This window comes from Mus caroli, chromosome 1 (genome assembly GCF_900094665.2).
Source record: "Mus caroli chromosome 1, CAROLI_EIJ_v1.1, whole genome shotgun sequence".
NCBI lineage: Eukaryota > Metazoa > Chordata > Mammalia > Rodentia > Muridae > Mus > Mus caroli.
In genome coordinates this window covers 39,874,200-39,894,966 of record NC_034570.1, presented here as the reverse complement: position 1 = coordinate 39,894,966, position 20,767 = coordinate 39,874,200, and the positions used below count along the sequence as shown (strand labels likewise).

At 36.1% G+C, this 20,767-nt stretch overlaps 1 protein-coding gene across 2 annotated transcripts in view; it reads left to right on the top strand.

Annotated features, from left to right (window-relative positions):
• Positions 1-20,767, top strand: part of Col5a2 (collagen type V alpha 2 chain) — a 137,481-nt gene that overhangs the window by 6,235 nt on the left and 110,479 nt on the right. The window lies entirely within an intron of this gene.

Sequence of the window (20,767 nt, the reverse complement as noted above, 5' to 3'; positions counted from 1 at the left end):
CCTCCAGTCTCCAGTCCCCTCAGCTTTGCGAACAAGGCAGGATAGTTCCCTGGTTGTCTAGAATGATGGCCATTATGCCTCTTGTGTCTGATTTTCTTGTGCTAGGAGTGCAATGCAACTTTATGTATGTACTGTTTATCCTAATTTAAGCTCCCATGTTTGCATAGCGAACACATTACCAGCGGAACCATTTCCATAGTACCTGATCATTCCTATAGCTAAAAATATCGCACTAAAAGTTAAATTAATCTGAATAATACTGACAGGATTTTTACCTTTAAACATCTTTCGATGTCAACTGTCCTTCCCATGTCTCATGCGCATGGGAAGCAGTTCTTCCAGCTGTGACTTTAAGATGCAACTTTATGGACATTTTTATCTTGCCTTAATTTTATAAATAAATTGTACTTCCCATGAAATTAATGTGAATTCATCTTCTAAAGTTATTCAATAGGGAAAAATACAGTGAAGCAATACTTTCTTCTTATCTAACCTTGCCTTCTAGGGATAAATCATAGCAATGATATAAATTAGTACAAGTCATTCATGCTATTTTATCCTTTCAACATTTTGGTATAATATTTAAACTGAAATGTTTATTTATTTTTTTTCAAATCTTAGGTCTAAGAAAGGAGAGTGTCACAGTTTTCTTTCTCTTGCCTTTTATTTTCCTAAAGAATTGGCTTCAGTTTTCAGATGGGAGCAAACATACACTTGGTTGTAGCCCTTGTTGTCATTCATGTCAGCCTTTCATGTCACTTTTTAAGAGTCAGCACCTTCTTGCTGGTTCCTCCACCGTGTGTGATAACTATGTTCTTTATGTTGCTGCAGTTTTGCAACCATCCAAGTCTTTTCCATTGTCACCAAGAATGCTCGGAAATAAGACACAGCTTTGCAATCTGATTTTGGAGCTCTTAACTGAAACATAGAAAGTGATATGAAAATGTATTTCAATCATGACAAATAAACACCTTAGTAGCATTTCTTTTCCTTAACTAAATCTTTGAATTTTTTTTGAAGTATTCAATGGATTTGTTCATCTGTATTTTGCTTGTTTTTCCTCTTAAGGAACCTTTATTAATCATGGCCTCTTCAACTATTCCTCTTTAATTGGCTCTTTCTTCCTAGCCTATGAACAAGTTCAAACACCTTCCAGAACTTGTGCTTTATTTCTGAGTCCAGCTTCCTTCAAGGAACAGTATTCAAGTTTTCTGTCTTGTCCTTTTTCTTCTGTACTCTGATTGTAGACCCTCCAATCCATTTAAATTACTACACCAAGAGAAATAGCACACATGATAACTCAATGGCCTTTTCCTCTTCAGTTAATAAGGCTTTTCTCTTGTATTAATACCACCGATCACTCTAAATTTTCACAAATGCAATTCTATGAATATTTTTCCTCACTTCCTTGACTTTCTATTCTTGTTCATTCACAGGTTCCCTCTTAGTTTCCCATTCTCATGGTTTTCCTTTCCTATTGGTTCTGTCAGGATATTGCCTTTCTAGGTCATCCAGGAAGCTTCCATTCTTTCAAGAGTTTACTTTGTGTCTAATTGCTAATTTATAACTCTCCTGCTAATACTGATTATTTCACATGAACTCCAGAGAATATGTCTAGCTACTGAGAACCATTTTGAGGTCAGTGTATTCAATACACAGTTAGCTAGTATAATTGGTGTCTTGGCGGCTTACTGCTGAATAAACTCTCCCTTTCTAGCTCTTTCTGAATTTTCCCTGTCTGATTCAACTCAGTTCTGGTCCGAACTTCTCTCTAGGCCAACTAATTTAAACTAGCTTCTCTTGACTTCTTACTGAATTACTCTGCTTGGCCTCAAACTAACTCTGACAATCTCTTCTAATCTTCTGGCTTCTTCTCATTCTCTGGCTTGTTTTATCTTCACCTGTGAACCTGTCTCTATAAAATTGTTCCAGTAAAACTTCCTCTTTTTTTCTGTTTCTCTGTGCTGCTCTCTTAAATTGTATATCCTATCTTTGACTCATTCTGCCAAATTGTTCTCTGACTCATCACTTTGTCTGCCCTTCAATTAGATGTCACTTTCAAACATGTCTGCTTCCTTTTATGTCTGCACCTTCATTGTTTGGAGTTAAAGGTGTGTACTAACAGCAGATCTGTATTCTAGACAGATCATACTGTAATCCTGGCATGTCTGAATTCCAGCAGGATCACAAAAACATAGAAGGTTTTTGGATATGATCCCATTCCAGAACAGCCAAACTGCTGGATTAAAATTCTTCTATAAATTACCCTAGAAGAACTGGCCATTTTCCTGCATATTTCTGTCTGTTAATGGCAACATCATTGTTTCATTCAGTCAGTAAATTTCTAGCAGTCACCAATTTTGGCATTTATTTGCTAAATATTTCTCATATGTAGTTCTTATTCACCTTTATTATAAGTTTCCAAGTTCATGCCCTCATCATCCATCCCTGGGTTACTGAAATGTCAGCTAAATTCATCTTCTTGTCTCTCTTGTAGCTATTTTCTATCAGCACATAAATATATACCCTCTTTTGCCAGTGCAATTAATTTAACTAAATGTAAACCTGTTTCTACCTTCTAATTTTTCCATGAGAATTCTTAGTTTCAGGAAATGGTAATGGTAATGTTTGTTACCTTGCACAGGTTCTAAATGTGACCAATATCTACAACATTAGTCACATTGCTTGCTATTCTTTTTCTCACTATAAAAAAATCACTTGTAGTTTCCATCCCCAGTGCAAGCATGCACACATATGCATAGATACACACAAAACACACATGCATGTGTGTACACATACAAACATCATACACCCATGTGCACATATCATACACACACTTTCTCTCATTTTTTTTCTTTTTCCAAATCACTATTCTTCAGAGAGCAGTCAGAGTTTTGATTTTCTCTGTAGTTGATTATAGTGACAAATTTGAAGTTTTCCTTTCTTTGAAAACATGTTAATATTATGGGAATATGTTTTTGATTTATTCCTAGGTGTGGGATATGGGGTTGCTTCATACTGTGAACAGCAGCTGACTATGATTTGCCTAGTGCTTTATCAGGGGCATGATTTTGCCAGCTTCAGATTGTTTCTGAAATTGTGTGACATTTGGAATATTGGGGACTTTTAAGAGGGTATATAAATGTACGGTAGGTTGTTGACTGGTAGTTTGCTGTTGCTGGTTGTTATTGGGTGCTGTTGGTGGGTATATGTTTAGTAGTGCAAAGAAGTTAGATATCCTGGCAGCCAAGATTAATTTTTTACCAAGGAACTTAATGTAGGAAGTAGACTAATGATAATGTTCCCTTTCTCCTCTATCCCTTTTTCTCTCCTATCTAATGTTAGGAGGTTATAAGGGTAGAAAAGTGGTGGGAGAAGCGTAGAAGTAAAAAGAACCCACAAAGTAGTCAAAGTCCAGCTGCAGTTGATCCCAGTTTTCTACTTTTTTCTTCTCACAGAACTCAACTCACTTTTCTCTGCATGAGCCATATGTGGAGAGTTTCTTCCCTTGTGTCTATTTAACCTGTTCCTTTATTTTTTTTTTCTTTTAGATCTTAAGTTTACCTCATTGTTTCCCAATTTGGCAAGTTGTTCTGACTTGCCTAATATAATCCATTAATTACTAATATTCTTTTTTAAACTAATGAATGTTGGAATTATTCCTCTAACTTTCAAGGCTAATGAGCTCATTTCCTCTATGTAAACAGCTATGATTGTTTTTACTTAAAGGATGTGGAGTCCTTTCTCATGTCAATACAGTGTTTCAATTGATTAGTCTATAGTGATTAAGGGCTTTCATTTCTCTAAATATTCTCTGAGTGGTCAAATTAATTGACTGCCTTTTTAGAATTAGAGGCCATACCACGGATTCATTTCACTTCTTTTCCTCTTATCAACCCTTTGTGTCATTTTGCACTCAGTCTTTCTAAGAACGTCTTACTTTCTTTTGCTTTCATCTACTTGGGGAACTTGCTACAACATGATTGACACTTTTCTGTAAACCAGCAGGTAGATGACAGTTATTTTGTGCATATATATTAGTTTAATATTTCTGTAAAGATTTGAAAACTACTATTACTATTTATTCAGTTGTAAGTGAACTGAATTTGGAGTCATGGTTTTCAAATTATATGTGCATAGTCTTGGGAAATTTAACATTCTTGATTCTTTGTTTCTTTATATATAAATTTACAGTAATATAATTCACTCCAAATAATTAGTAGAATGACTAGCAGGTATATATTTTGCCTATTAAGTTATTTCCTATTAATGGCAAATATTTGTTGATAGAGAACAAATAAACTTTTTTTCACTCCAAGAGATAAAAATCAAGTATAAATCTCAAGGTACAAGTTCTATCTAAAGATAATATCATTAATGCAAATATTGTTAATAAGTTCTCTTAGTCTATTGATAGACAAATTCAGGTTTAAAAATTATTTGTGGTTTCCATCTTTATTTGTCACCGTTTTAGTGCTGAGACAAGCAAGGAAAGAAAAGCCTCTTGCTCAGGAAGCTGCTCAGTGAGCTTGTGCCAGGAGGCTGAGCACCCTCCTGTTTTACATTCTCGTTTTCCACCAAGCCTGCTCCATCCATGTCCCAGTGGCACTCTGAGCCTGGACCAACTCTCTACTGCAGGGTTGCTTTTCTGAAAATATGTGAGTCATAAAAGCCTTTATTGAAAATTGGAAGCTGACTTTCCACTCCGCCTTGCTTGGGGTTTACATTTGGAAGGAGAGGAGCTGCTTAGAGACATGGGGATTGACAGGGCAGCTCCAGGACAACTAACTACCTGCAGACAGTAGTAGCTGAGTATCCTTCCAAACTGCAGCATCTCTTCTTTCTCCAGAGGCTGCTAATGTACTTCAGTCCCTTCACGACCAGGGAAGTACTATGGTCGACTAAAAAAACAAAACCAAAAACAAAACCCCAACCCTGACTGCTGGATGATTAGGCACTCTTCTGGTATTTGCAGTACTTTTCTTGCTTCTTGGTTTTACAAATGTAAAGAAACCTTCAAGAGCAGGATGGGAACAGCATGATGAGATTAACTCAGGAGGAGAGATGCGAATAGAATTTCACTCAATGACATGTTACAATGAAATTCTCTAATCCAATCTGTGATATCTCACATGGTTGTTCTCTGGCCATCAGCTGTAAAATTTACTATGAAATTCTGAACATGTATACATTATACACAGAGCAAATATACTTTATTTTTAGGATTTAATATTTTCCTTACTTTCATTACCTGTTACATGCTTATTTGCTTCTGCAGTAAAAGAATCTATCAAGTTCATTCATATTCATGTTAAAGTATTTGTAAAGCCTCTTCTTTCTCAATTTTCCAGGGTTTTATCTGGAATAAGTGACAAATTTCAATTTAATTCAGAGAATTATATTTCTCAGGCAAATACTAAAAGTTTTAGTCAAAATTTATGATGAAATGCTTGGTGAATGGTGGGATGGATTGACTATCATGAGAAAATAAAATGCTTTCTGGTCTTGATCAGAGACACTAGAGACACAAAATCTTTCTGGAATGTGATCAGAAACACTTAGAATGACTATTTCAAGAAAAATTAAAATATTCAAATGTAGTAATCTTCCTTTGGAAGAATTTGTCCTGAAGAAACAAACAAAAACAACAAAAAACAAACAAAGAAAAAGTAGAAAAAGAAAAAAAAATGAGGTCAATGCAAAAGGAGCAATGGAAAATTCTACCAATGAGCTTTTATCAAGCCTTAAAGCTCCTATCTTAGTTAAGTTTCCGTTGCTCTGTTAAGATACTATCAAAAAGGACAACTTAGAAGGAAATGGTTTATTTGGTTTATAGGTGCCAATCCATCACTGAAGGAAGCCAAGGAATGAAGAAACACTGCTTACTGCCTTTCCTGATAGTTTGCTCAGTTTGCTTCCCGATACTACCCAGGACCACTTTCCCAGGGATGGTACCACTCATTATATTGTAGGCTGTTCCTCATAAGTCAAGAAAATGTACAAACTTGACCAAAGGTACTCTTATGGGGCATTTTCCCAATTATTATTCCCTCATTCCAGCTGTGTCTAGTTTTGTATCTAGGTGAAAAAGACACATTGTCATTGTTGGATGTCTTTTTAGGTGCTTCTAAAAATATTTCATATGCCTTAATCTTTTCTTATTTTTTCAATATTCTATTTTATTTATTCTTTGACAATGCTATCATACAATACATTTCAGTCATACCCATCTTAGTCTTTCCTTCAATTACCTGCTTCATACTCCCCCTTTAAATTCATGCTCTTTCCAGTTTAAAAAGTATAGCTCACTGAGTCAAAGATTGTTTCAATATATGTATAAATGTGTAGCTATCCACTGAAGCATGGCCAGTCTACAGGGTTCACAACTCTAAAGAAAACTGGCTTTTGTTCTGTAGCAGCCATTAACTGTTAGTAGCTCCTTTGATATGGGCTCGTAAGCCCCTCCTTCATCCATGCTAGAATGTTGACTGGCTCCATTGTGTAGGAAACTATGAGTCCCTGAGTACAGCATCCTGCTATGTCTGAAAGAGAGATTTCTCCAGTCATCCACAGCCTCTGGCTTTCACAATCTTACAGCTCAGGATGATTTCATTATACTTCGGTGAAGTTTATTGAAGAAGGAGATGATTAGAATCATTTCAACTTTTTAATATAGTATCAAGGCAAATTGAAATAGAATTCATCTAAGATGAATCAATGAACACACTCAGGTTTCACTGTGGATATTTGTGTTCAGATAAATGGAGGGTGACAAAATGAAATAGAATTAGTACAACATACAATATTTTCATGCAGTTGACATGCAAAGTTTGGTTCATACATTTGGTGGAATGTATGTACTAGAGCAGTGGTTTCCAAACTTTCTAATGCTGTGACCTTTTAATATAGTTCTTTATGTTTTAGTGATCCCCTGACCATAACATTATTTTTGTTGCTACTTTATAACTGTAATTTTGTTTCTGTTATGATTTTCAATGTAAACATCTGTGTTCCAATGGTCTTAGGCAACCCCTGTGAAAAAGTTCTTCAGCCCCTGTGGTCACAACCCACAGGTTGAGAACTAGTGCACTTAGAAAGAAGAGCAGACCCAGTTCTTAGTTAAAAACAAAACAAAACAAAACAAAACAAAACAAAACAAAACAAAACAAAACAAAACAAAACAAACCTAAATTTTGCTACCATGTTGTTAATGTCTCCTGAATCAAAAGCATTCAGGATTTTGACTTGATAATCACACTTGCCTGCAGCCTCTTACCTGTCACTTTTTGCAGACGCCATTTCCTTTCTTTGCTGATTTTGTTTTTGTTGTTGTTTTTCAGAGGGGCTCTTCACATAGCCCTGGTTGTCCTGGAATTCACTATGTAGACCAGGCAGGCCTCAAACTCTTAGAGATCTACCTGCTTTTTCCTCCCAAGAGTTGGGATTAAAGGAGTGTACCACTGAATCCAAGTTTGGATGCCATCTTCTTAACCTTTTTAAATTTTACGTCAAATTTGAGATTCTCTATTATAGTCTAACCTCGTATCAGGATCTCCTTATACTCCTCTCCGCGGGGAACTATTACATTCCACATGCTCTCCTAGTGTACAGAGTAGTTGCTTTTCATGTAATATGACTTTTTTATATGGCAATTTGTCTTTGAGACATTTTCCCCAATATTCTCTGGCCACTAGAATGTGCTGTCAAAGTGTTTGTGGTAACAACAAAAACAAAATCAAACGAACAAACAAAAATCAAAAAGCCAAAATTTATTGTCTTGATTGGACTCTGGAGCTCACCTCTAAAAGGTGAACTTCAGTTGTCATAGATGTCCTAGATTTGTCCACAGAATATTGCCAATTAGAACATTACAACCACCTCAATTCTATTTCAATAAAAAGTGAAAATTCAAAGTTCTTCTGGTTATAGCCCTAAGGTTGCCATATCAGACATGCCTCAGGTTACTGGCCTATGGCATTGGGATTTGCTCCCTAATCAACAAAGCCTGCAATGAATTCCACAGGAGTCCCCAGACTTCTTTTCTTTAATGATGGGCTTTTATGCCTTCCTTTTCCTGCTGTAGGTGATTAAATATTTTTGATTTGTCTTTTCTTCCTAAGGAATTTCAACAACGTAATTAGTATTTGAACAGAATCTTTGCTTCTGTGCAGTTGGCAGTGTAGGGAAATCAGGGGAGAGGGTTTGGAGAGCATTAAGTAAAGATGAGTGCAAGCAATTAATTCCAATCAATGGTTGAGATAGGTGAGCCGGAAGACAAAACTATGTACTATTTCATGCTACTTTTTTCTATTTTATATCCAGACTCTCCCCACCCCCTGTTCTCTGTGTGTGAACAAAATATTCCTTCCTGATATAAGGTGAAATGCATTATAACTATTACCTTTTCTTATTCTTGCCTTATTAGGAAGCTTGTCTCAAAACCAGTTAGCTCTGAGGTCCTATTGGAGCTTGGCATCTCTTTTACTGTGGGTTGAAAGTGACTTGGAGAAAGAAGCTGACAAAAGTCCCCAGCAATCAGCTGAGTGTTTATATAAAGGCTCCATCATTTCTCAGGCCTGTCTGTCTTCTGGTGTATTTTAAGACTCTGCTTGTACAGAGAGAAACATGCAGTTAACAAGATGAGAGCTTCAACTAAACAGGCTGGAACTTTCTTTCATGAATGTATTGTTGAAATAATTTTAATGAGAAGCTTCTAACTTAAAACTGGATCAGGACACAGGAATTCTGCATTCTAATTGCAGCAATGCCCTGGGTTCACTTGGTGACTTTGTGGAAGTAACTAGATTCTCTGGGCCTCGGAAGCTTCCTTCAAAACATGTTGTGTAATATTGTTAAACAATGAAAGCCTACAATGTCAGAATATTAATGTAAATTTTCTTCACATAGGTCAGACTAATGGTATAATACCACAGAGTATACCCTGCACATAGTTTGACCATTGGATATATGATGAAAAATTTCTGTGGATATTATATTTCTGTCCATTAAAATAGCATTTAAAGTTTTGATCCAGGTTTCTGGTTATTTCTATGTGAATGTAGCTATGAGTTATAGCTGCTATTTTCTCCCAGCAAATAGTGTACATAATAAAGAATTTGTCCATACTGTGGCAGCAAAACCCATTCAGGACTAAAAAGAGAAGGTGGAGAATGAAGAGGGATGAAGAGGAGAGAAAAAGGAGGGTGTGAGAGAAGGAAGGGAGTCATATTTTAACTGGCTGTGGGGCCATGGAATTGCCATTTTGTTCCCATTATTCTTAATTTCTTATTCTTCTTCACAATAATGTTAATTGGAAGATGTGAAAATGTTCAGTCTGAATATTTAGCTCTGATTCACTGTATTGTTATTTCCTAATACCAGAACACTTTAGACCGTGTTCTTTTGCCTGTTTTTCATTTCTGTGTTTTTCTGTCTCATTTCTGTATTCATGAACAATGAATGAACTCTGTGAACATTCATGCTCCCACGTTCTGCTGGATTTTCACTCTCAGACATCCTAAGCAGAAAATAAGAGTGACAAAGCTGAGGACCAAATTAAATATTTTGGATACTTTAATATATTCCAATATATTGATTTCTGAATTAACTTCATGTAGTAGCCATTTACATCATTTTATTGACTGAATTCCTACTCAAGTATTTTTTTATTTGCATACTGCTTTTAAACAGAAGAGCCTCTTGAATATTAATGAAATGATGAGTATAATCTGTTAGGTTTTGCACTGTATTTTTGCACCAATATTTTTATATTAAGAAGTGTTTATAGTGATATTAAGATAATATGTAAAGCAAAGGACTATGATTTAATTAGAAGTTAATAAAATCATGGCTTAGAATTATTTAATCTACACATGATAATACTTTCTACTATCACAGATATATTGTAGCATAATTTGCCACAAATAATTCATTAATATAATGCCAGTCACTTTTCTTATCTTCAGGTATTACTGTGATGAGTCTTCAGATTGCATCAAATCATTACTGAGCCACTGTCTATAACATTTGCAATTAAAATTCAGCAAGTATTCATTGGATATTTAGTATGTTTGGATGTTATGCTAGTTTATGGGGATGCTATAGTGTGTATAACCCGAACTTATTGCCTAGGAAGAGAAAGAGAAATAAAGGTATAGAATAGAAATTTTTAGAAAATTAAATGCCTACCATTTAAGTCAGAATGTATAATGTATGAATAACTAACTAGTTTGTAATTCTCATGATTTCATTGATGCTAAAATGATGTCTTCAAACTAGGACATGACAAAGGAAATGGGACATCTTGAACAAACACTTGGCAAAGATCACTTCAAATAAGAATACCACAAAATATTTAACTCCCCTGATAAAGTAGCTCACATTTTTAGTTTTCATCATTACATTCCAGCCTCCCTTTTACTTTTATGTATGACAGACACTTTGAGGTAGACAATAGTCTAGATTAGAATTCCATTTAGGTAGACTGTTCAGTCAGGTTGCAAAGCCACCCAGCTATCACCTCTTTAAACAGATAGCAGAGTCACAGTTATGTGATTATTACTGAAGACATAATATTAAATGTATTCTTATGTCTTTTATGTATTTTATTTAAATGTTCTTAAAATGTCTTTTAGTGAATGTTTTAGATGTTTTTTTCTGTGTAACTGTTTGGTCTTTTGATTGTAGTTAAACTCTTAGATGTATTTTACTGGCTTATTTACTTATATATGTGCGTGTGTATGTGTGAGAGGAGGGGGGAGTGTCAGGGTAACTTTCATCACTTTCTGTCTATTTTTTTTCTTTTTCTGAGACAGTCTCTCTGTGAATCTGGGGCTTGTTCCCCGCAACCTCGAAATCCTTTTATTATTATAGCTTCCCAAATCCTAGGTTCGCAAACCATCTTTTATTCTCATTTTGGAAAAAATATATCTTTTAAGTGTATTAAAACATGTACCAATAACAAAGTATTTGGGGGCTTAAAGAGATGGCTCAGTGGCTAAGATCATTTTCTGTTCTATCAGTCATGAGGCCAGACAGTAGTACTCATGTGAAAGCCACATATCGTGCATATGCCTGAAACTCCAGCTCAGAAGGGCAAGGAGAAAGCAAACATTTCTGGGGCTTGCTGGCTTTTCGGCTGACTTTAGTATAAGTTCATAATAACACACAATCTTAAAAAGCAACTGATTATAACAATCACCACATGAAAAATAGTAAAGAAGAAAAAGAAAGAAAAATATAATATAATATAATTTTAGTATGAATCTTACTTGGTGTATCATGTATATCAGAAACATCATTTAAGAAAAATTATATATGTAGAAAATAATTCAAATTTTTTTAGGCTAGCTATTTTCTTCAACATAGCATGCATTCCACCCATTGTGATTGGCAAAATGCAGATGCTTACAAGTGAAGTCGTATTACCAAACATTTAGGCTTCCATTTCTTGAGTGGATTACAGGTATGCACCAGTATACCTACTGGTAAAAAAGAATTTGAAGATTCATTTATTCAGTAACTACTCATTTATTTAGTGTATGTGGCAGACACAACCATGTCTCTCAGGATATATTACTGAGGTAGTCCAGGAGCATACAGACCTGATTCTATACTAGAGCAGAATGTATGTTCTAATTCTAATATTCATTGGATATCTATTATCTCTAGTAATAGATAGACCTGAATTTAGATGCCATTGAGGCAGAGTCTCTCTGTGAACTAGGGGCCTGTTCCAATCCTTTTGTTATTGCAGCTAATATCTCTAAACTCTGTAACTCATGTTTATATTGCCTCCTGTAGAAAAGAAGTGTAGAGCTAGTTGATGAAGTCATGGTGGCCAACAGCTGGCCTCTAGGTTGGTTAGCCTGCATTAACTGGCTAGGCAATCTGTGATCATGAAGGTGATGGAAAAGGAAGGAAGCAGAAGAGATGCCACCCAGAGGAAGGCAGGAAAGAAAAGCAAACCTAAGAGCTAGAGCAACATTTGAAGGTGCTAGTTCTCTGATTTTGGCAGTACCAGAAGGAATTCAAGCTGCTTCTGTGAAACTGGAAAAGACAAAGACATGGAGTACAGTCTAGGGTCTCCAGAGGGGCAGGCCTGTCAACACTTTGAGGTTAGCCTGGTGAAATCCATTTTAGACTTCTTTCTTCATCATCTTCTTCTTCTTCTTTCTTTCTTTCTTTCTTTTTTTTTAGTTTTTCAAGACATGGTTTCTCTGTGTAGTCCTGGCTGTCCTGGAACTCACTTTGTAGACCAGGCTGGCCTCGAACTCAGAAATCCGCCTGCCTCTGCTTCCCGAGTGCTGGGATTAAAGGCATGCGCCACCACGCCCAGCTCCATTTTAGACTTCTAAACGTCTAAATGTAAGTATTATATTTATAGGCTTCACTTCATTCAGTGAGTAGAAAATACTTAACAACAGTGACAGGAATGTAATGCAGTGAAGTAGTCAGAGGACGGCCATGTGAGATGGAACTGCCTGACCTGTAGGCCTTGACAATGGGGAGGAACTGTCAATCAGAGAATATATTTGAAGCTTCTAGAAGCTGGAAGATGCAAGAAAAAGAATGGTTTCCTCATTCTTTCTGAAGAAATGCCAACTTCTTGATTTGCAATTGATACCTATTTGGAATTTCTGATTCCACAAACTGACTTGCTTAACCTACTGTTTGTGGTAGAATATTATTGCAATCATCAGAGATAACTATAGACATATAGATAGCAAATAAAGAAAATATACATGTATATTATTTTAAAAGAACATTTTCACTTAACAAATATCATAAAGGATAAAAAACTGGGTGTCTGGAATCATGGTGTCTTATATAATCTACTGACAGACTGACATCATTTAAATTTTATAAAAATTAATTACAGTCTCAATTATAGCATAACTAGAGGGTCGTGTGCTAGTATAGAGAGTAGAACATTCACATCATGATAATAATGATAAAAATGGTCTTGGCCAGTGTTGTTTTGAATGAGGCACAATTTTACTTAGGGTGGCTCTATTTTAAAGGGCAGTATAAAGAAGGTATCAGGCATGAGAAAGGCTGAGTAGGCATTCAAGGTACAGGAGGAAAACGTGAAGTTAAAAAATAGATAAAAGAGATATATTACAAACCTGGAGAGATGACTCAGGTACTAAGAGCATTGTTTGCTCTTTGAAAGAACTGGAACTCAATTCCCAGCACCCGCATGGCATGTCACAACAGTCTATAACTCCAGTTTCAAGGGATCTGATACCCTCGTACCAATATACATACAATACAGTTAAAGAAATTATTTTTTTAAAGGAGAGACATATGACAAAGCACATCCTAAACTCCTCAGAATATTCTAGTAATATGGTTACTGTTTTGTTATAAGTAGTGGCAACTGTTCATTCTTTCATTAACTAAGCATTTACTGACAAGCGTGTTTTGTGTAATGAGATTTTTTTTCCTGGTAAATACATACACAAGGTTCATGAGACTCACAATAAGGTACAACTATTCTCTTCTAAAAATAATAGTTGTTTAGGATGTTTTCAGAGGCCACTGGTTAGATAGGGAGAGAGCTGAGATACAATTCTATATTCTTTTTGGTATAATGAGAGAAGGAAACTAGAAAAATTCTGCGATAGAGGCCTGCCACTTGGGGAGCTCCAAGATATCTCTCTAGTCACTTTATGGCCATGTTCAGCTCCAGCAACTGCACAGGGTATCAGTAGAAGTAGGTCAAGTGGGAGTCCTCAAAAGCCCTGGCAAATGAGTACTGTGCCATTAAACTATAAGTTCTGTTGCCTGAGACTTGGTGGAGACTTGGTCTTGAGAGTGTATTGTTCCTGCTATACTTTCATTCTTATTGCAATTTGCAGTTAATGACAATAACATTTATCTATTAATATTAGAGAGTACAAAGAATAGCATTTAGATGTAGTTTTCTTCCCTAAGGAAGATTGAAGGTCTCTCTGTCTCTGTCTCTGTCTCTGTCTCTGTCTCTGTCTCTGTCTCTGTCTCTGTCTCTCTCTGTCTGTCTCTCTCTCTCTCTCTGTGTGTGAACTGGTTTGTTCATCACTTGCCTTAGTTTTTCCTTTTAAGATATGACTTGGTTATACTTAAAACTCACTTATAAAATATTATTAATTTTATAGAAAGTGCCAGAGGGTGCAGTGAATAACAACTTTTCATAACCAGCGAATAGTGGAAAGTTGTTACTCAAAGGTCCTGTGGAATCTCAGAGGATCTATATGGGAACTATGTTTTAAGGCAAATGCATCTTACTGGTGAAAATGATGGAGGATGATTTCCAGATGTTCAATTGCTTGTTTTGGCAACTGATACAGAAAACTAAAACATGTTGCCAGAACAACTGAAAGTGATATGAGGTAGAGATCTAAGAGGAATTGGGCATACACAAAGGAAAGTGTGCAGAATCCAGAAGAAGGAGACACAGGGGATGCATCTGAGTGAAGAGAACAGCAATCAGACCTCCAGTAATTACATGGAGTAAAAGCAGGGAGACATATAGGTAAGCACGAAGCCAAGCTCACTACTGCTATGTACCCAGATTACTTCCCTATACAGTCTCATTATCTTTCCCATAACCATTGCTGTTACTATGGTACCCAGAGAAATAATACCTTGTCAGTTTTAAGTTATAAGGCAGTGAAATATACTTTATAGTAGAACCACAAAGTCTTTAAGCTCTTTATCCTTTATTTACTACCAAAGTATACTTGATTAAATGACTATCTCTTTATGCTTGTTTCTTCTTGGTGTTAGGTATGGTACCACTATTGAAGGGCTGTTAAAGGAGGAATGAGAAAAAGAGGGGTGTTTTCACAGATGAGTCTCATCCTTGATCTGGCTCTTTTCAATCAACATCTAGAGTAAATTATATTTTAATCAAGTAGTAAAAGGAGATACATTTTCTCGAGGTCCCTGGAAATGGAAGATAATGTTAGCTGAGTCAAATGCTTTATCTTTACTCAGATTGACTTTCCTGGAGATTTTAGAAGAGCCCCATTTCAACTAAGTACGCCATTGGGTGTATTTTTGTGATTATTTTCTAAAAGGTGAGAAGCTAAAATAAAAATCCATCTTTGATTAAATACTTACGTTGACTACAGTGCTTCTTTATCTCCAACATTTTGAGTGTGAGTGTGGATTTTCAAATGGAGACAAGAAATTGCTACCCCAAGGTAGTCAACCTGTGCCAACCTACTCTAGGGAAATGAGAACTTACCTAACTCTATGACTTTTGTGAACGTTTCTTCTTTATTTCTAAATTGTTTTGATTATCCCTTTCCTTTCTACAATGTTCTCCACTTTAATTCTTTCATAAAATAGAGACTTCTTGGCAATCTTTGTGGTAACTCTGGTCCTGGGCCAGAAAATGCCAGACTCCTCCAAAGAGTCAGCCTTTAAAGAGGTTGGAACATAAAATACCAATTCCTTTACTATTTTTACAAGAGTTGAGCAATAAGGCCAGGATAACAGGCAAGATCCCTATAGAGAGCTAGTTCAGGCTATGACTGGATAAGCGAGTATGTTCTACTGCGCATCTTCTTAGAAGCTTTTCTCAAGTGTTCATGCTGAGTACTTATTCATCGTGTATTGACTTTTCTGTAAGTTTAATTAACTACGTTGGGTGTCCATATTCTTTGATCTTTTAATTCCTCTGAAGATACATCAGAAGTACAAGACAGAAGATTTTGGGATCTTGATTTGTTGTCTAGAAATCATAGAATGTTGACCTTTCCTATCTCAAACTTCGAGTTAGAAACTCCAGCTTAAATTTTAACTCCGTCAAGCATCACATTATATATATATATATAATATATATATACACACATATATATATAATGTATATATATATACACATGATATATATATATATATATATACACATGGTATATATTCAATGATACACATAGATCTCAGGTTATAGGTCACAAAATGTAAATAGTAATAATATGGCCTTGGATTATGTTGTAGTTTGCCAGAAGTGGAATTATGTGTGTTGGAGGAATGTAAATCGTCACTCTTCTTAGTTATACACTAAGCATGAAAATTCTATTCAGGCTGTAACTATTTGATTCTTTTTACTGATTCAGGAATAAAAATTAGTTCTTTTTATTTTAAAGCTCTTAAGTAAGAAAAAAAGTGCTACAGTTCCCTCTGTGATGTCACTAACAGACTCTTAGAACCAGAAATGAAGTTTGACCTAAACTCTATGATTATGTAAAATTTGGGGGAAGGGGAAACAAAGAGGCTTTTAAGTACTATAAACCATGTGTAATTAGTGGAAGAATCTCCGTTAAAGTTAAATTTTAAATAACTATGAACACTAAAATTAGAGGCTGCCTTAGTGGTGTTTGTAGTTAAAATATAAAGAAAAGAGTTATGAAATAGCGCCCGTGGTTTTGTTTTTTGCTTCCCCTGGCAGTTTGAGGATGAGCACAGAGCCGTAGATATGCTGCTATGTAAGTGGTGCATCACGGAGGTACAGCTTCTGCCCTTCTTGCTTAGATGGTAATGCAAGCAGATTTTGGTTATTCCTTTTGGAAGGTGGCTAACTGATACAGGATCTGAGAAAGGGGCCAGTCTGCAGATGATCTTCATTTTCACTTCTCCTTAAGCACTCTGTGTTTCTAGTCATGAATACCAAAACAACAACAACAACAAAAAACCAACCAACCAACAAACAAACAAACAAAAAACTTCAACCAAAGCCCAACAGTTTCACTATTACCTTATTATTATTATTTTTTTTTTGGTGAAATCTGTAATATAGACCAGATTGTTTCTTCACAATAAAGAACAGTTCCCTTAGCATTAAAAGTACTAAGCCATTTGTAAACTACCTTAACACTCTTCACCAAAGAAAGATTATTTTAATTAAAAGAAGGTGTATTTTCAAAGTATATACAGGAAAGAATTTTTGGAAATCCACTGTAACAGAAAGGGTGAAGTTATTGTGTCCATATCACAGGAAATAAAAATAAAGTGGGAGGGGTTATTAGTCTATCTTAAAATGTTTGGAAGTATGGATGAATAAAATAAGGAATAAGTGGTGCTTTTCTCTAAAGCCCAGTAAATCACTAGCACCGTGGGGTTTAGAAAGAATGGGTAAGTCAGTGCCTTCCGTGATAATCTAGTGCATACCGTATAAACCACGTGATATGAAGCTCCATGTTTATACGCTTTAATGACCCATGTGGCATTCTCTAGGAAAGATATTTTTAGTACTTTAACCTGGCAACATAGAGAAGAATCCCTCTGGGATAAAATATTCATTTTTGAAAGTAACCCGCTGGTCAGTTTATCCCTATGGATGCTGTAGAAGGAATTTTTAAGAATTTAGATTAGGTAGCTTCCTGTTCTCCTCTGAAGTCTTGTGTATTTGAATTTAGTGGCCTAGTAACTGCTGATAAAATCCCTTATTTCATTCTAGGAGAGAGGCCTGAGTAAAATAGATCTTTCAGCAAGAAGAATAGGGGAACATTTATTATACACACACAAAAAAAATCAGTTTTCAAAGATCATTTTTAAAACAAGAGTAAAGAAATCAAAACCTGATTGAAATTGACTTGTATGTTAAAAACTAACCACTACCCCTGGGGTCCCTGTTATTTTAAGGTAACTTTTCAATCTTTGAAACTTTAAGAAGTCTGTAACATTTATATCTTTAAAATATTTTTTCCAGAAAGAATATTAATTTAAGAGTAAATTCAACAAAGGAAACATTTTCAAATTCACTACGTCACAAGGATTCATAGAAGTATGGTGTGCTTATGGTCTGATATGGGACAATTAGCAAGAGAACCATTTGCCTCCTGTACCCAGTCACTTGTTGCTACAGCATATTCTGATACAGTTTATTGCCTGTTAAACCATCTCCATAGTGCAGTTGTAATGCAGGGAGGAAAACAATCACTACTGTTTAGTGGACTGTTGGCAGCTTTCCTATGAACATGAGGACTGGGGGCTCCTTAGTTTGACTCCTGAAGATATACACATTGTTTAGAAATGTTTATCAGTTATGAGTGATGGCTAATTTTCCATGTTAACCTCATACATAATTACATACATTAACGCAAACCACAACAACTGAGGCTACACATAAAATTTTACAACCTTTGCATTGCACTAAGTTGGAAATTACATGCCATACAGCACATATATCATTTTTGCAAATACGTGTTTAAGCCCCTTCTAAGAAGAGTAAATAACAGTAAATGTTACTGTGGAGTTTTATTTTTGAAAAATCTGGTTAGTGAGATGGCTTATTGGGTAAAAGTGTTTGCTCACAAGCCTGACAACTGAACTGAGTTACATTCCTGGGACATTAGAGAGCATAACTAACTATGCAGTCCCACAGATGATTTTTCCCCCTGGTTCTTAAGAACTGTATTCTTTTTTTTTTTTTTTTTGGATGTGGTTTTCTTTTTTTTTTTTCCATTTTTTTTTTAAAGATTTATTTATTGATTATATGTAAGTACACTGTAGCTGTCTTCAGACACACCAGAAGAAGGAGTCAGATCTCGTTACAGATGGTTGTGAGCCACCATGTGGTTGCTGGGATTTGATCTCTGGACCTTTGGAAGAGCAGTCGGGTGCTCTTACCCACTGAGCCATCTCACCAGCCCCTCCATTTTTTTTTGATTAGGTATTTTCTTCATTTCCAGTGCTACCCCAAAAGTCCCCCAACCCCTTCCCCCTACTCCCACTTCTTGGCCCTGGCATTCCCCTGTACTGAGGCATATAAAGTTTGCAAGACCAATGGGCCTCTCTTTCCACTGATGGCCGATTAGGTCATCTTCTGATACATATGCAGCTAGAGACACGAACTCCAGGGGGTACTGGTTAGTTCATATTGTTGTTCCACCTTTAGGGTTGCAGACACCTTTAGCTCCTTGGGTAGTTTCTCTAGCTCCTCCACTGGGGGCCCTGTGATCCATCCAATTGCTGACTGTGAGCATCCACTTCTGTGTTTGCTAGGCCCCGGCATAGCCTCGCAAGAGACTATATATCAGGGTCCTTTCAGCAAAATCTTGCTAGTGTGTGCAATGGTGTCAGTGTTTGGAGGATCGTCATCCTTTCATCTCAGCTCCAATCTTTGTCTCTGTAACTCCTTCCATAGGTGTTTTGTTCCCAGTTCTAAGAAGGAGCAAACTGTCCACACTTTCGTCTTCGTTCTTCTTAAGTTTCACGTGCTTTGCAAATTGTATCTTGTATCTTGGGTATTCTAAGTTTCTGGGCTAATATCCACTTATCAGTGAGTACATTTCATGTGAGTTCTTTTGTGATTGGGTTAACTCACTCAGGATGATGCCCTTCAGGTCCATCCATTTGCCTAGGAATTTCATAAATTCATTCTTTTTAATAGCTGAGTAGAACTCCATTGTGTAAATGTACCACATTTTCTGTATCCATTCCTCTGTTGAGGGACAACTGGGTTCTTTCCAGCTTCTGGCTATTGCAAATAAGGCTGCTATGAACATAGTGGAGCATGTGTCCTTCTTACCGGTTAGAACATCCGGATATATGCCCAGGAGAGGTATTGCGGGATCCTCCGGTCCCATTTTCAGAGGAACTGCCAGACTGATTTCCAGAGTGGTTGTAGAAGCTTGCAATTCCACCAACAATGGAAAAAATGTCTTTGGGCTCACACAGAGAGAAAAGGCAGGTATCAGAAGAAATGAAAGTTGGAGAACTCACTTCTGACTACATTATTAAAGAGAGTCACAGTCCAATTGGAGCCAGAGTTGGAAGTTACAACAGCTAGTACTGGTGTGTTGGCCTCTGAAATTTCATGGCTGGCAGTTTGTTTTACCATGGGTGTTCTTTTTATATTCCCAGTGTTACTAAATAAAACAGAGATGTCCTGAAATAAAAAAAAGAAGATTGTTTGTGTGTGAATCAATGAATATATTATTGAAAACATTGTCCTATCTGTGCTTCTCACTGTCATATGATCAGGTGAGTTTTTGGAGTTTAGAAAAATAAATGCCATTCCTGAGACATACATGGAAAAAATATCCACAAGCTATCTTCTGACTTCTACATGTGTGCTCCTGTGAACACACACACACACACACACAAACACACACACACACTAAAAAAAAACAAAACAAAACAAAAAAAAAACTGAGTAAAAGTATGTTCATAGCAGCCTTATTTATAATAGCCAGAAGCTGGAAAAAACTCAGATGTCTTTCAACAGAGGAATGGATACAGAAAATGTGGTACATTTACACAATGGAATACTACTCAGCTATTAAAAACAATGATTTCATGAAATTCACAGGCAAATGGATGGAACTTGAAAATATCACCCTGAGTGAGGTAACAGTCGCAAAAGAACACACATGGTATATACTCATTAATAAGTGGATATTAGCCCCCCCCCAAAAAAAAACTCAGAATACCGATACAACTCATGGACCATATGAAAATCAAGAAAAAAGAAGATCACACCAAAGTATGGATGCTACAGTCCTACTCATTAGGGGGAAGAGAATAATCTCTGGGAAGTATAGGGAGAGAGGAATCTGGGAGGGAGAGAGGAGGGGGAAGGAAAAAGGGTGCCAGTTCAGATATAGGATAAGATGGAGGAGAAGTACAGAGGGCCAGGAATTTGAAAGTAGGTGTTTGGTTTTTGGTGAACTCATCTATTTCTTTCTTTTTTTTTTTTTTTTTTTTTTTAGAGGTATACATATGCTTATTTATATATTTATTTAGAAAAGAAAGTTCTATTTATTTATTTATTTATTTA